Below are 13,056 nucleotides of genomic sequence, written 5' to 3'. Positions count from 1 at the left end.
ATAGTTTTATTTTAACATTTGCTTATTTTGGTATTCCTATTTAATGATATACATGTGTTTTTGTTTCAAAGTTGCAATGGGTTAACATTCATCCCTTATGAAAAAGTTTTGTCACAATTTTCATTTTCAGGTATTTTTAGAGAGTCTAACATTGAAGAGTGGCAAGAAGTAATGCATATTACAACGCCTCCATTAAACATCGACAATGGTTATTTAGGTTAAATTATATTGTTGTTACAAATTTATTCAGTTAGGTTTGGAAGTTCCATTGTTTCAAATTTTATAGAGAAAATCAACATATCTTTATTTTAACATTTGCTTCTTTCAAAAAAACACCTAATTTTATTTAAAACAATAGTGATGTCAAATATATCTAACAAATGGACAATTGAAAAGTTTTGAGTAAGATAGATTCTTATGCATTTAATTGTATTGTTTTCTTACAAATGATGAGTTTTAATTTGTTGGAGATATCTTAAGACTTATCAATAGTACGCACCAACACAACATGCTACCAATATTCAACGATGTCCAAATTATTATGATGGAGTTTATGACACTAAATTATAACAAAAACATGTAAATTAAATTTCATCTGTCCTTATAGTACAGGGGTAGAGTGTCAGTCTTGTAAACTGAAGGTCTGCACTTTTATCCTGCATGAGGGAAAATTATATTATTGTTACAAATTTATTCATTTAGGTTTGAAAGAATATTTGAAAGTCCTAGTGCTTCAAATTTTATATGATAGAGAAAATCAACATAGCTTTAATTTATCATTTGCCTCTTTAAAAAATAACCCTAATTTTATTTAAAACAATAGTTATATGAAATAACTCTAACAAAAGGACCATTGAAAAGGTTTTTGAGTAACGTAGATTTTTATGCATTTATTTGTACTGTTTTTTTACAAATGATGAGTTTTAATTAGTTGCAGATATCTTAAAACTTTTCAATAGTACGCACCACCCCAACATGATACCAATATTCCTTGTATTCAATGTTGTCCAAATTATTACAATGGAGTTTATGAACCTATGCAATTATAGGAAAAATATTTAAATTTAAGTTTATCTGCCCTTATATCTCAGTGGTAGAGCGCCAGTCTTGTAAACCGAAGGACTGCAATTCGATCTTGCGTTGAGGCAAATTGAAATATTGTTACAAATTTATTCAGTTAGGTTTATGTTTTTTTTTCAAAGTTGCAGTGGGTAACGTTCTACCCTCATCAGAAAGTTTTGTCACTATTTTTATTTTTAGATATTTTTAGAGAGTCTAATATTAAAGAGTGGCAAGAAGTAATGCATATAACAACGCCTCCATTAAACATCGTTAATTATTATTTAGTTCAATTATATTGTTGTTACAAATTTATTCATATAGGTTTGGAAGTTCTAGTGTATCAAATTTTATAGAGAAAATCAGCATAGCTTTATTTTAACATTTGCTTCTTTCAAAAATACACCTAATTATATTTAAAATAATTGTGATGTGAAATATTTCTAACAAATGGACCATTGAAAAGGTTTGAGTAAGATACATTTTTATGCATTTATTTGTATTGTTTTCTTACAAATGATGAGTTTTAATTTGTTGCGGATATCTTAAGACTTGTCAATAGTACGCACCAATCCAACATGCTACCAATATTCAATGATGTCCAAATTATTACAGTGGAGTTTATAACACTAAATTATATCAAAAATATGTAATTAAATTTCATCTGTGTTTATAACTCAGAGGTAGAGTGTCAGTCTTGTAAATTGAAGGTCTGCAGTTTGATCCTGCATAAAGGAAAATTATATTATTGTTACAAATTTATTCAGTTAGGGTTGGAAGGATGTTTCAAAAGTCCAAGTGCTTCAAATTTTATATGAGAGAGAAAACCAACATAGCTTTATTTTATCATTTGCAACTTTCAAAAGTACACCTAATTTTATTTAAAAAAATAGTTATATGAAATATTTCTAACGAAAGGACCATTGAAAAGGTTTTTGAGTAACGTAGATTTTTATTCATTTTTTGTATTGTTTTTTTTACAAATAATGAGTTTTAATTTGATGTAAATATCTAAAGACTATTCAATAGTACAAACCACCCCAACATGCTACCAATATTCACTTTATTCAACGATGTCCAAATTATTACAATGGATTTTGTGAACCTATGAAATTATAGCAAAAATATTTAGATTGAATTTCATCTGCCCTTATAGCTCAGTGGTAGAGCGTCAGTCTTGTCTACTGAAGGTCTGCAATTTGATCCTGCATGAGAGCAAATTATATTTTTGTTACAAATTTATTCAGTTAGGTTTGGAAGTATATATGGAAGTTCTAGTGCTTCTAATTTTATAAAGAAATTCAGCATATAGTTTTATTTTAACATTTGCTTCTTTTGTTATTCCTATTTAATGATATACATGTGTTTTTGTTTCAAAGTTGCAATGGGTTAACATTCATCCCTTATGAAAAAGTTTTGTCACAATTTTTATTTTCAGATATTTTTAGAGAGTCTAACATTGAAGAGTGGCAAGAAGTAATGCATATTACAACGCCTCCATTAAACATCGACAATGGTTATTTAGGTTAAATTATATTGTTGTTAAAAATTTATTCAGTTAGGTTTGGAAGTTCTAGTGTTTCAAATTTTATAGAGAAAATCAGCATATCTTTATTTTATCATTGCTTCTTTCAAAAAAACACCTAATTTTATTTAAAACAATAGTGATGTAAAATATTTCTAATAAATGGACAATGGAAAAGTTTTGAGTAAGATAGATTTTTATGCATTTATTTGTATTGCTTTCTTACAAATGATGAGTTTTTGTTTGTTGGAGATATCCTGCATGAGGGAAAATTATATTATTGTTACAAATTTATTCATTTAGGTTTGGAATTTTGTTCGAAAGTCCAAGTGCTTCAAATTTTATATAATAGAGAAAATCAACATAGCTTTTTTTCTATCATTTGCTTATTTCAAAAATACACCTAACTCTATTTAAAACAATTGTTATATCAAATATTTCTTACAAAAGGACCAATGAAAAGGTTTTCAAGTAACATAGATTTTTATGCATTTATTTGTACTATTTTTTTCAAATGATTAGTTTTAATTTGTCGCAGATATCTTAAGCTTTTACATAGTACGCACCTTCCCAACATGCTACCAATATTCACTTTATTCAATGATGTCCAAATTATTACAATGGAACTTATGAACCTATGAATTTATAGCAAAACTATTTAGATGGAATTTCATCTGCCCTTATAGCTCAGTGGTAGAGCGTCAGTCTTGTAAACTGAAGGTCTGCAGTTCGATCCTGCATGAGGGCAAATTATATTTTTGTTACAACTTTATTCAGTTAGGTTTGGAAGTATATATGGAAGTTCTAGTGCTTCTAATTTTATAGAGAAATTCAGCATATAGTTTTATTTTAACATTTGCTTCTTTTGGTATTCCTATTTAATGATATACATGTGTTTTTGTTTCAAAGTTGCAATGGGTTAACATTCATCCCTTATGAAAAAGTTTTGTCACAATTTTCATTTTCAGATATTTTTAGAGAGTCTAACATTGAAGAGTGGCAAGAAGTAATGGATATTACAACGCCTCCATTAAACATCGACAATGGTTATTTAGGTTAAATTATAATATTGTTACAAATTTATTCAGTTAGGTTTGGATGTTCCAGTGTTTCAAATTTTATAGAGAAAATCAACATATCTTTATTTTAACATTTGCTTCTTTCAAAAGAACACCTAATTTTATTTAAAACAATAGTGATGTTAAATATATCTAACAAATGGACAATTGAAAAGTTTTGAGTAAGATAGATTTTTATGCATTTATTTGTATTGTTTTCTTACAACTGATGAGTTTTTATTTGTTGGAGATATCTTAAGACTTGTCAATAGTACGCACCAACCCAACATGCTACCAATATTCAACGATGTCCAAATTATTATGATGGAGTTTATGACTCTAAATTATAACAAAAACATGTAAATTAAATTTCATCTGTCCTTATAGTACAGGGGTAGAGTGTTAGTCTTGTAAACTGAAGGTCTGCACTTTTATCCTGCATGAGGGAAAATTATATTATTGTTACAAATTTATTCATTTAGGTTTGAAAGCATATTTGAAAGTCCTAGTGCTTCAAATTTTATATGATAGAGAAAATCAACATAGCTTTAATTTATCATTTGCCTCTTTAAAAAATAACCCTAATTTTATTTAAAACAATAGTTATATGAAAGAACTCTAACAAAAGGACCATTGAAAAGGTTTTTGAGTAACGTAGATTTTTATGCTTTTATTTTTACTGTTTTTTTTACGAATAATGAGTTTTAATTAGTTGCATATATCTTAAAACTTTTCAATAGTACGCACCACCCCAACATGATACCAATATTCATTGTATTCAATGTTGTCCAAATTATTACAATGGAGTTTATGAACCTATGCAGTTATAGGAAAAATATTTAAATTTAAGTTTATCTGCCCTTATATCTCAGTGGTAGAGCGTCAGTCTTGTAAACCGAAGGTCTGCAATTCGATCTTGCGTTGAGGCAAATTGAAATATTGTTACAAATTTATTCAGTTAGGTTTATGTTTTTTTTTCAAAGTTGCAGTGGGTAACGTTCTACCCTCATCAGAAAGTTTTGTCACTATTTTTATTTTTAAATATTTTTAGAGAGTCTAATATTGAAGAGTGGCAAGAAGTAATGCATATAACAACGCCTCCATTAAACATCGTTAATTATTATTTAGTTCAATTATATTGTTGTTACAAATTTATTCATATAGGTTTGGAAGTTCTAGTGTATCAAATTTTATAGAGAAAATCAGCATAGCTTTATTTTAACATTTGCTTCTTTCAAAAATACACCTAATTATATTTAAAATAATAGTGATGTGAAATATTTCTAACAAATGGACCATTGAAAAGGTTTGAGTAAGATACATTTTTATGCATTTATTTGTATTGTTTTCTTACAAATGATGAGTTTTTATTTGTTGCGGATATCTTAAGGCTTGTCAATAGTACGCACCAATCCAACATGCTACCAATATTCAATGATGTCCAAATTATTACAGTGGAGTTTATAACACTAAATTATATCAAAAATATGTAATTAAATTTCATTTGTGTTTATAACTCAGAGGTAGAGTGTCAGTCTTGTAAATTGAAGGTCTGCAGTTTGATCCTGCATAAAGGAAAATTATATTATTGTTACAAATTTATTCAGTTAGGGTTGGAAGGATGTTTCAAAAGTCCAAGTGCTTCAAATTTTATATGACAGAGAAAACCAACATAGCTTTATTTTATCATTTGCAACTTTCAAAAGTACACCTAATTTTATTTAAAACAATAGTTATATGAAATATTTCTAACGAAAGGACCATTGAAAAGGTTTTTGAGTAACGTAGATTTTTATTCATTTTTTGTATTGTTTTTTTACAAACGATGAGTTTTAATTTGATGTAAATATCTAAAGACTATTCAATAGTACAAACCACCCCAACATGCTACCAATATTCACTTTATTCAACGATGTCCAAATTATTACAATGGATTTTGTGAACCTATGAAATTATAGCAAAAATATTTAGATTGAATTTCATCTGCCCTTATAGCTCAGCGGTAGAGCGTCAGTCTTGTCTACTAAAGGTCTGCAATTTGATCCTGCATGAGAGCAAATTATATTTTTGTTACAAATTTATTCAGTTAGGTTTGGAAGTATATATGGAAGTTCTAGTGCTTCTAATTTTATAGAGAAATTCAGCATATAGTTTTAGTTTAACATTTGCTTCTTTTGGTATTCCTATTTAATGATATACATGTGTTTTTGTTTCAAAGTTGCAATGGGTTAACATTCATCCCTTATGAAAAAGTTTTGTCACAATTTTTATTTTCAGATATTTTTAGAGAGTCTAACATTGAAGAGTGGCAAGAAGTAATGCATATTACAACGCCTCCATTACACATCGACAATGGTTATTTAGGTTAAATTATATTGTTGTTCCAAATTTATTCAGTTAGGTTTGGAAGTTCTAGTGTTTCAAATTTTATAGAGAAAATCAGCATATCTTTATTTTATCATTTGCTTCTTTCAAAAAAACACCTAATTTTATTTAAAACAATAGTGAAGTAAAATATTTCTATTAAATGGACAATTGAAAAGTTTAGAGTAAGATAGATTTTTATGCATTTATTTGTATTGCTTTCTTACAAATGATGTGTTTTTATTTGTTGGAGATATCCTGCATGAGGGAAAATTATATTATTGTTACAAATTTATTCATTTAGGTTTGGAATTTTGTTCGAAAGTCGAAGTGCTTCAAATTTTATATAATAGAGAAAATCAACATAGTTTTTTTTTCTATCATTTGCTTATTTCAAAAATACACCTAACTCTATTTAAAACAATTGTTATATGAAATATTTTTAACAAACACTACGCCAAAAACTGGAATAGACAGCGCACCTTAGAGGGCGCTTTACTACAAAAGCGCTCTTTAAAGTGAAGCGAAAAATAAGGAGCAATAGACAGCGCACTTTAGAGAGCGCTTTTGTAACAAAGCGCCCTCTAAGGTGAAGCGAAAAAATAAGGAGGAGATAGAGGGACAACAATACATGGCGCTTTTTAGAAAGCGCCCTCTAAGGTTACCCTTAGAGGGCGCTTTTAATAAAGCGCTGTTATAAGTCCATGTGCATTTCCAGCTTATAAAGCGCTTCTGGAAAGCCTTAGAGAGCGCTTTCATAAGCGCCCTCTTAGGCCCCCTTTAGAGGGCGCTTTGTTTCCACAAGCGCCCTCTAAGGTGAAACGAAAAAATAAGGAGGAGATAGAGGGACAACAATACATGGAGCTTTTTAGAAAGCGCCCTCTAAGGTTACCCTTAGAGGGCGCTTTTAATAAAGCGCTGTTATAAGTCCACGTGCATTTCCAGCTTATAAAGCGCTTCTGGAAAGCCTCAGAGAGCGCTTTCGTAAGCGCCCTCTTAGGCACCCTTTAGAGGGCGCTTTTTTTCCACAAGCGCCCTCTAATGTCCCCTTTATAAAGGGCGCTTTATTACAAAAGCGCACTCTAAAGTGAAGAGAAAAAATAAGGAGCGAACAACTTGAATAGACAGCGCACTTTAGAGGGCGCTTTTGTAACAAAGCGCCCTCTAAAGTGAAGCGAAAAAATAATGAGGAAATGAAGGGACACCAATAGAGGACGCTTTATTGAAAGCGCCCTCTAAGGGTAACCTTAGAGGGCGCTTCTAAAAAAGCGCTCTCTATGTCCATGTACATTTCCAGTTTATAAGGCGCTTTTGGAAAGCCTTAGAGAGCGCTTAAAGCGCTCTCTAAGACCCCCTTTAGAGGGCGCTTTTGTAACAAAGCGCCCTCTAAAGTGAAGCCAAAAAAAAATGGAGGGACAACAATAGAGGGCGCTTTTGTGAAAGCGCCCTCTAAGGTTACCCTTAGAGGGCGCTTTTGAAAAAGCGCTCTCTAAGTCCATGTACATTTCCAGTTTAGAAGGCGCTTTTGGAAAGCCTTAGAGAGCGCTTTCAAAAGCGCCCTCTTAGGCCCCCTTTAGAGGGCGCTTTTTTTAAGAAAGCGCCCTCTAAGGTCCCCTTTAGTAAACATTAAAAATATAACATATACTGCATGTCTCTTTATTTTCCCTCTCTATAAGCTATTTCGTTTTCTCTCAACTGTGATTACTCTCTACTGCGATTACTCCCTCACCGTTCATCGTTCGTTCTCCCTCCCTCACCGTCATCGTCGCCGTTCGTTCTCCCTCCCTCACCGTTCACGTTCACTGCGTTATCCTCTTCCACCGTCACTGTTCACTTTCTTCTCCATCGTTACCGTCACCTTTAAGGTATTTCACTTCTCCATCGTTACCGTTCACTTTCTTCATGTGTTTGATTATGGCATTTTCTAAACTTAGTTTTTCATTTTGTGCATTATGTTGATTAATGTTGTTTAGGGCAAACTGAGTTTTTTATTTCTGATTGAAAACTGATATATTTGAAGTGTGTTTGAGCTTGTTTTTGGAAGTTTGATGATTATGGATACAAGTTTGTTCATGTTCCAAACACCATAAGTTTGCATTGGTCTTTTGCATGCAGTAGGTGTGTGTGAGTTTGTATTCAATAATGATAAAAAAAAAAGAGTTTAGATTGTTGTAACATGAGAGAAATGGAAGGTATATGAATGTGTTCACGTATTGAATCATTGTCTTACTTGGGTCTTATTGAATCATTTCTATATTACAGATAAAATGGCTAACCAAGACGATACCAATGCCGCGAATGAATCACATAATAATGTTGAAAAAGAAATCAAACGAGGATTGACTGTTATGAAGTCAATCATTCGTGCAAGAGACAAGGGTGTAAAATTTGAAGTACATTGGAGTGCTGAAGACCAACTAATTGAGCCTAACGGTTCAATGTTGGCAAGTTACATTGGTTTCCTTGTTCGCCAACATATTCTGATTACATGTGATAATTGGAGAAGTCCGGACTTGAAGGTTGGCAAGGAAAAAATATGGTCGGAGATAAAGGTACTTACCATATATTGTTATATGTTTTTTTGTTGACTATTTGTTAACCATATATTGTTATAATATTACTTTATAATAACACACTCCATTTGTATGTTTTTTAGAGATCCTTTCACATCGATGAAAGCCGGCAAAAATATTGTATTCAATTGGCCGGAAAAAGACTCCGAGGATTTCGATCCTTTTTGTGCAACAAATTTCTCAAGGATGAGGAAGGAAAATTTGTTGAAGGAGAACGGCCAATGAAGTATGCCGAGATTATTTCAGCCGATGAATGGAATAACTTTGTCGCCAAACGAAGAAACGAAAAATTCCATGTAATGTCTATTAATTATGCTATTATACAATTGTTAAGTTACTAAGTTCTAATATGCCTTAAACTTTTTTATCCAGGAAGTAAGCGACATAAATAGGAAAAGGGCATCAAAACCCGCGTATCCGTACAAAAAAGGGCGTATGGGTTATGCACGGTTACAACAAAGAATTGTGAGTATATTCAAATACTATGAGCTTATACATTGTCACAATATGTTATAATTGATGATCTTATAATCTAATTCAATGTGTAGCTAGCCGAGGAGAAAAGTGACGCAACATCTCTTCCGGATCACGTATTATGGAAGGCTGCTCGGGTTGGGAAGGATGGGGCTGTCGTTGAAGCGGTCCAAAATGTTTATGACGAATGTGTAAGTATATGTAACATTATTTCTTTAATTATATCGAAAATTTTGTTAGACATATAATTCATTTTTAATCTCCTCTAATAATATTTCAGGAGACTTTATCCCAAACCGTACCTTCAACCGAGGTCCAGGATTGCAGGAGCGTACTTAGTCGAGTACTAAATGTTCCTGAGTATTCCGGTCGTGTGAGGGGTAAGGGTTTTGGTGTGACTCCGTCGTCATTTTATAAAAAAACAAAAACAAAAAATCCTACCAACAAAGAGGTGATGGAGACCTTGGCGGAGTTAAGGGCACAAGTACTCCAACTGCAAAACGAGAATGCAAGGTATAGAGAGGAAAGGTGCGCTTCCGAGGCAAAAGATACTAGTGACCGAGCTAGTATCAATCATCAACCGAAATTTCCCGAGGTAATTATATATGTTATTATGAAATTAAAATAGCACTTTTTTACTTGACACATATACAAGTTAACAATAACATTTATTATTGGTTTAGGGCATTTCACCTTGTCAGCTGTATCTATCGTCACCAACTTATCGCATGGTTGGCAAGGGAAAAGTGCACAATACTTCGGGTGAATTACTTCACCATAATCCCCTCCCGGTGGGATTTATGAAAGTTTCGGTTGACCTCGTATTCGATACGGACGCCCGTCTACCATTACCTGACGTTGTTTCAGAGACAACGTTGATGCGAGATGCAGTCGGATCCTTTGTTGGTTGGCCGTCAGAGCTAATTTTCCCTGATGCCGAGGTATATATGTTCTAAATGATTATGAATATTTAGTATTCACATTTCAATTCAGCTACAATTATGATATTTAATCAATTATATGGTAATGTTAGACTCCTACAAGACCCACACATAAAGTTGGTAAAGGGATTTCAAGACGCATCGAGTCGGTTGCATCTCAAAAAGAGGTACAAATATATATACCCATTGAATTATATACGCAACGATTATGTTGCATCACAAAAAGTCATGATTTATTTTATATGAATTTTTAGGTTCCCGGTCGAGAGTTGAAAAGCGCTGCTAAGGATATTCCAACGACGTCCGGGACAAAATCTCAAATTTTGATGCGTCTTGAGAAAATGGTGGAGGAGTCCGATATTATGCATGGGGGGGCCATTCGTACTATAAATTTTGATGAAGGTGTTTTCGGAGTTGCTCATTTCGAAATAATTGGAAAGGAGGACTTCCAACAACTTTTTGAACACACCGAATTGGGCATCGCTGTCATTCATACATACATATGGTACTCCGATCAATCTATAATTTACTTAGTTGAACAATTTATTTACACATTTCAATGAGTAGTCTAATGTTTATTATGTTTCTATTTAAGGTATATGTATGTAACATTGATGCGGGGAACTGAATTGTGTAACCGTTTCAATTTTATTGCTGCTTCCCGTATCAACGCAACGTTAATAACGAATAATTCAACATCCGTAAAGAATGATCTAGTCGATATATTCATGGCGGCCGGCGATAAGTCTACACCCAGTTTGTATTTTTTACCGTTTAATTCTGGCAACGGGTTAGATTTTCTTTCTAATAATTTCATTCTAATCTATGTATATCTTTTACGTAGAAAATTTTCATTCATCTAAATTTTTGTTTTATTTTACAGTGGTCACTGGGTGTTGGTTGCTATGGATCTTTCGAGACTAATAGTGTATTATCTCGATTCTTTATCGGGTGATTGGAGTAAATATCCGAGTATGAAGAAGACGGTTGACGCGTAAGTGAAATTCCCCTAAATAATCGTGTGTATTTGTATATTTAATTATGTCTGTCAGATTGATCTCAATATACGTTTTTATTTTGTTAGGGCAATAATAAAATTTAGATTGAAAAAGAAATACCGCAATAGGAAGGACATTACCTGGATCAGAGTTCAGGTATATATTAAGTATCTTATTTTTGCTTATAATAGTGTTTGTTTTTTTGCTTATAATAGTGTTTGTAAGAAATTAACTATATATATATTGTTTGTTTTTCTGTGTAGTGTCCTCAACAAAATAATTCGGTCGATTGCGGATTTTTTGTAATGAGATTTATGAGAGACATCATTGCGTTGAATCGTATAGACATCCCAAAAATGGTATGGAATAATAACTTAGGGTTTATTTTAATATTATCGGATATTTCATCTAATTTGTTACTAAATCATGAATATGTTTTATTCTCTTAATTGTAGTACTTTGAGGAATACAAATCTTACTCAAGAGCTCATTTGGATGAAATCAAGGATGAATTGTGTCAATTCATTGTTGATCAAAGAATCATATAGCTAGGTTGTATATTGTTGTACATATATGTATGGAATGTTGTTGTTGTATGCTGTTGTTGTATATATGTTGTATATTGTTGTTGTAATTTTACTAAATCATGAATATGTTGTTGTATATTTTTGATCAAAGAATCATATATTAATGTTGTATATATGGAGGATTAATGTTGTATATAAATGGATTCATGTTGTATATATCAATGGATTAATGGTGTATAACATTGGATTAAAGGATGAAATCAATATGAATTTTACACTTTTGCAGCATGCGAACAGGTTACCAATTAAATATCCACTGTTTTTCAAACAAATTTTTTTTAAAATAACTAACACTTTAGAGGGCGCTTTGTCCAGAAAGCGCCCTCTAAACACTTTACATTGACAACTTTAGAGGGCGCTTTTTCCTGAAAGCGCCCTCTAAACACTTTACATTGTCAACTTTAGAGGGCGCTTTTTCCTGAAAGCGCCCTCTAAACACTTTACATTGACAACTTTAGAGGGCGCTTATTCCTGAAAGCGCCCTCTAAACACTTTACATTGACAACTTTAGAGGGCGCTTTTTCCTGAAAACGCCCTCTAAGGTGTCTCTTTATGGACCACTCCAGAGGGCGCTTTTTTCTTAAAGCGCACTATAATGTGGCCCTTAAAGGGCCACTTTAGACAGCGCTTTCTCCAGGAAAACAAAGCGCTGTCTTTACCTATGCCAGCGCCACTTTAGAGGGCGCTTAAAAGCGCTGTTATAGGCCAAAATAAGCGCCCTCTTTTCCCTTATTTGGCGTAGTGAAAAGGACCAATGAAAAGGTTTTCGAGTAACATAGATTTTTATGCATTTATTTGTACTATTTTTTACAAATGATTAGTTTTAATTTGTTGCAGATATCTTAAGCTTTTACATAGTACGCACCTTCCCAACATGCTACCAATATTCACTTTATTCAATGATGTTCAAATTATTACAATGGAACTTATGTACCTATGAATTTATAGCAAAACTATTTAGATTGAATTTCATTTGCCCTTATAGCTCAGTGGTAGAGCGTCAGTCTTGTAAACTGAAGGTCTGCAGTTCGATCCTGCATGAGGGCAAATTATATTTTTGTTACAACTTTATTCAGTTAGGTTTGGAAGTATATATGGAAGTTCTAGTGCTTCTAATTTTATAGAGAAATTCAGCATATATTTTTATTTTAACATTTGCTTCTTTTGTATTCCTATTTAATGATATACATGTATTTTTGTTTCAAAGTTGCAATGGGTTAACATTCATCCCTTATGAAAAACTTTTGTCACAATTTTCATTTTCAGATATTTTTAGAGAGTCTAACATTGAAGAGTGGCAAGAAGTAATGCATATTACAACGCCTCCATTAAACATCGACAATGGTTATTTAGGTTAAATTATATTGTTGTTACAAATTTATTCAGTTAGGTTTGGAAGTTCCAGTGTTTCAAATTTTATAGAGAAAATCAACATATCTTTATTTTAACATTTGCTTCTTTCAAAAAAACACCTAAT

The 13,056-nt window shown here is 32.1% G+C and overlaps 2 non-coding genes across 2 annotated transcripts; both read left to right on the top strand.

Annotated features, from left to right (window-relative positions):
- Positions 1-3,260: 3,260 nt before the first annotated feature.
- Positions 3,261-3,332, top strand: TRNAT-UGU (transfer RNA threonine (anticodon UGU)). Its single transcript has one exon. It is a non-coding gene; the product is annotated as a tRNA-Thr (tRNA).
- Positions 3,333-12,554: 9,222 nt separating this feature from the next.
- Positions 12,555-12,626, top strand: TRNAT-UGU (transfer RNA threonine (anticodon UGU)). The gene has a single exon. It is a non-coding gene; the product is annotated as a tRNA-Thr (tRNA).
- Positions 12,627-13,056: the final 430 nt, after the last annotated feature.

Source organism: Lathyrus oleraceus, chromosome 6 (assembly GCF_024323335.1).
Source record: "Lathyrus oleraceus cultivar Zhongwan6 chromosome 6, CAAS_Psat_ZW6_1.0, whole genome shotgun sequence".
NCBI classification, from domain to species: domain Eukaryota; kingdom Viridiplantae; phylum Streptophyta; class Magnoliopsida; order Fabales; family Fabaceae; genus Lathyrus; species Lathyrus oleraceus.
Note: the sequence above shows the minus strand (reverse complement) of the source record. Positions and strands in the feature narration are given on the sequence as shown.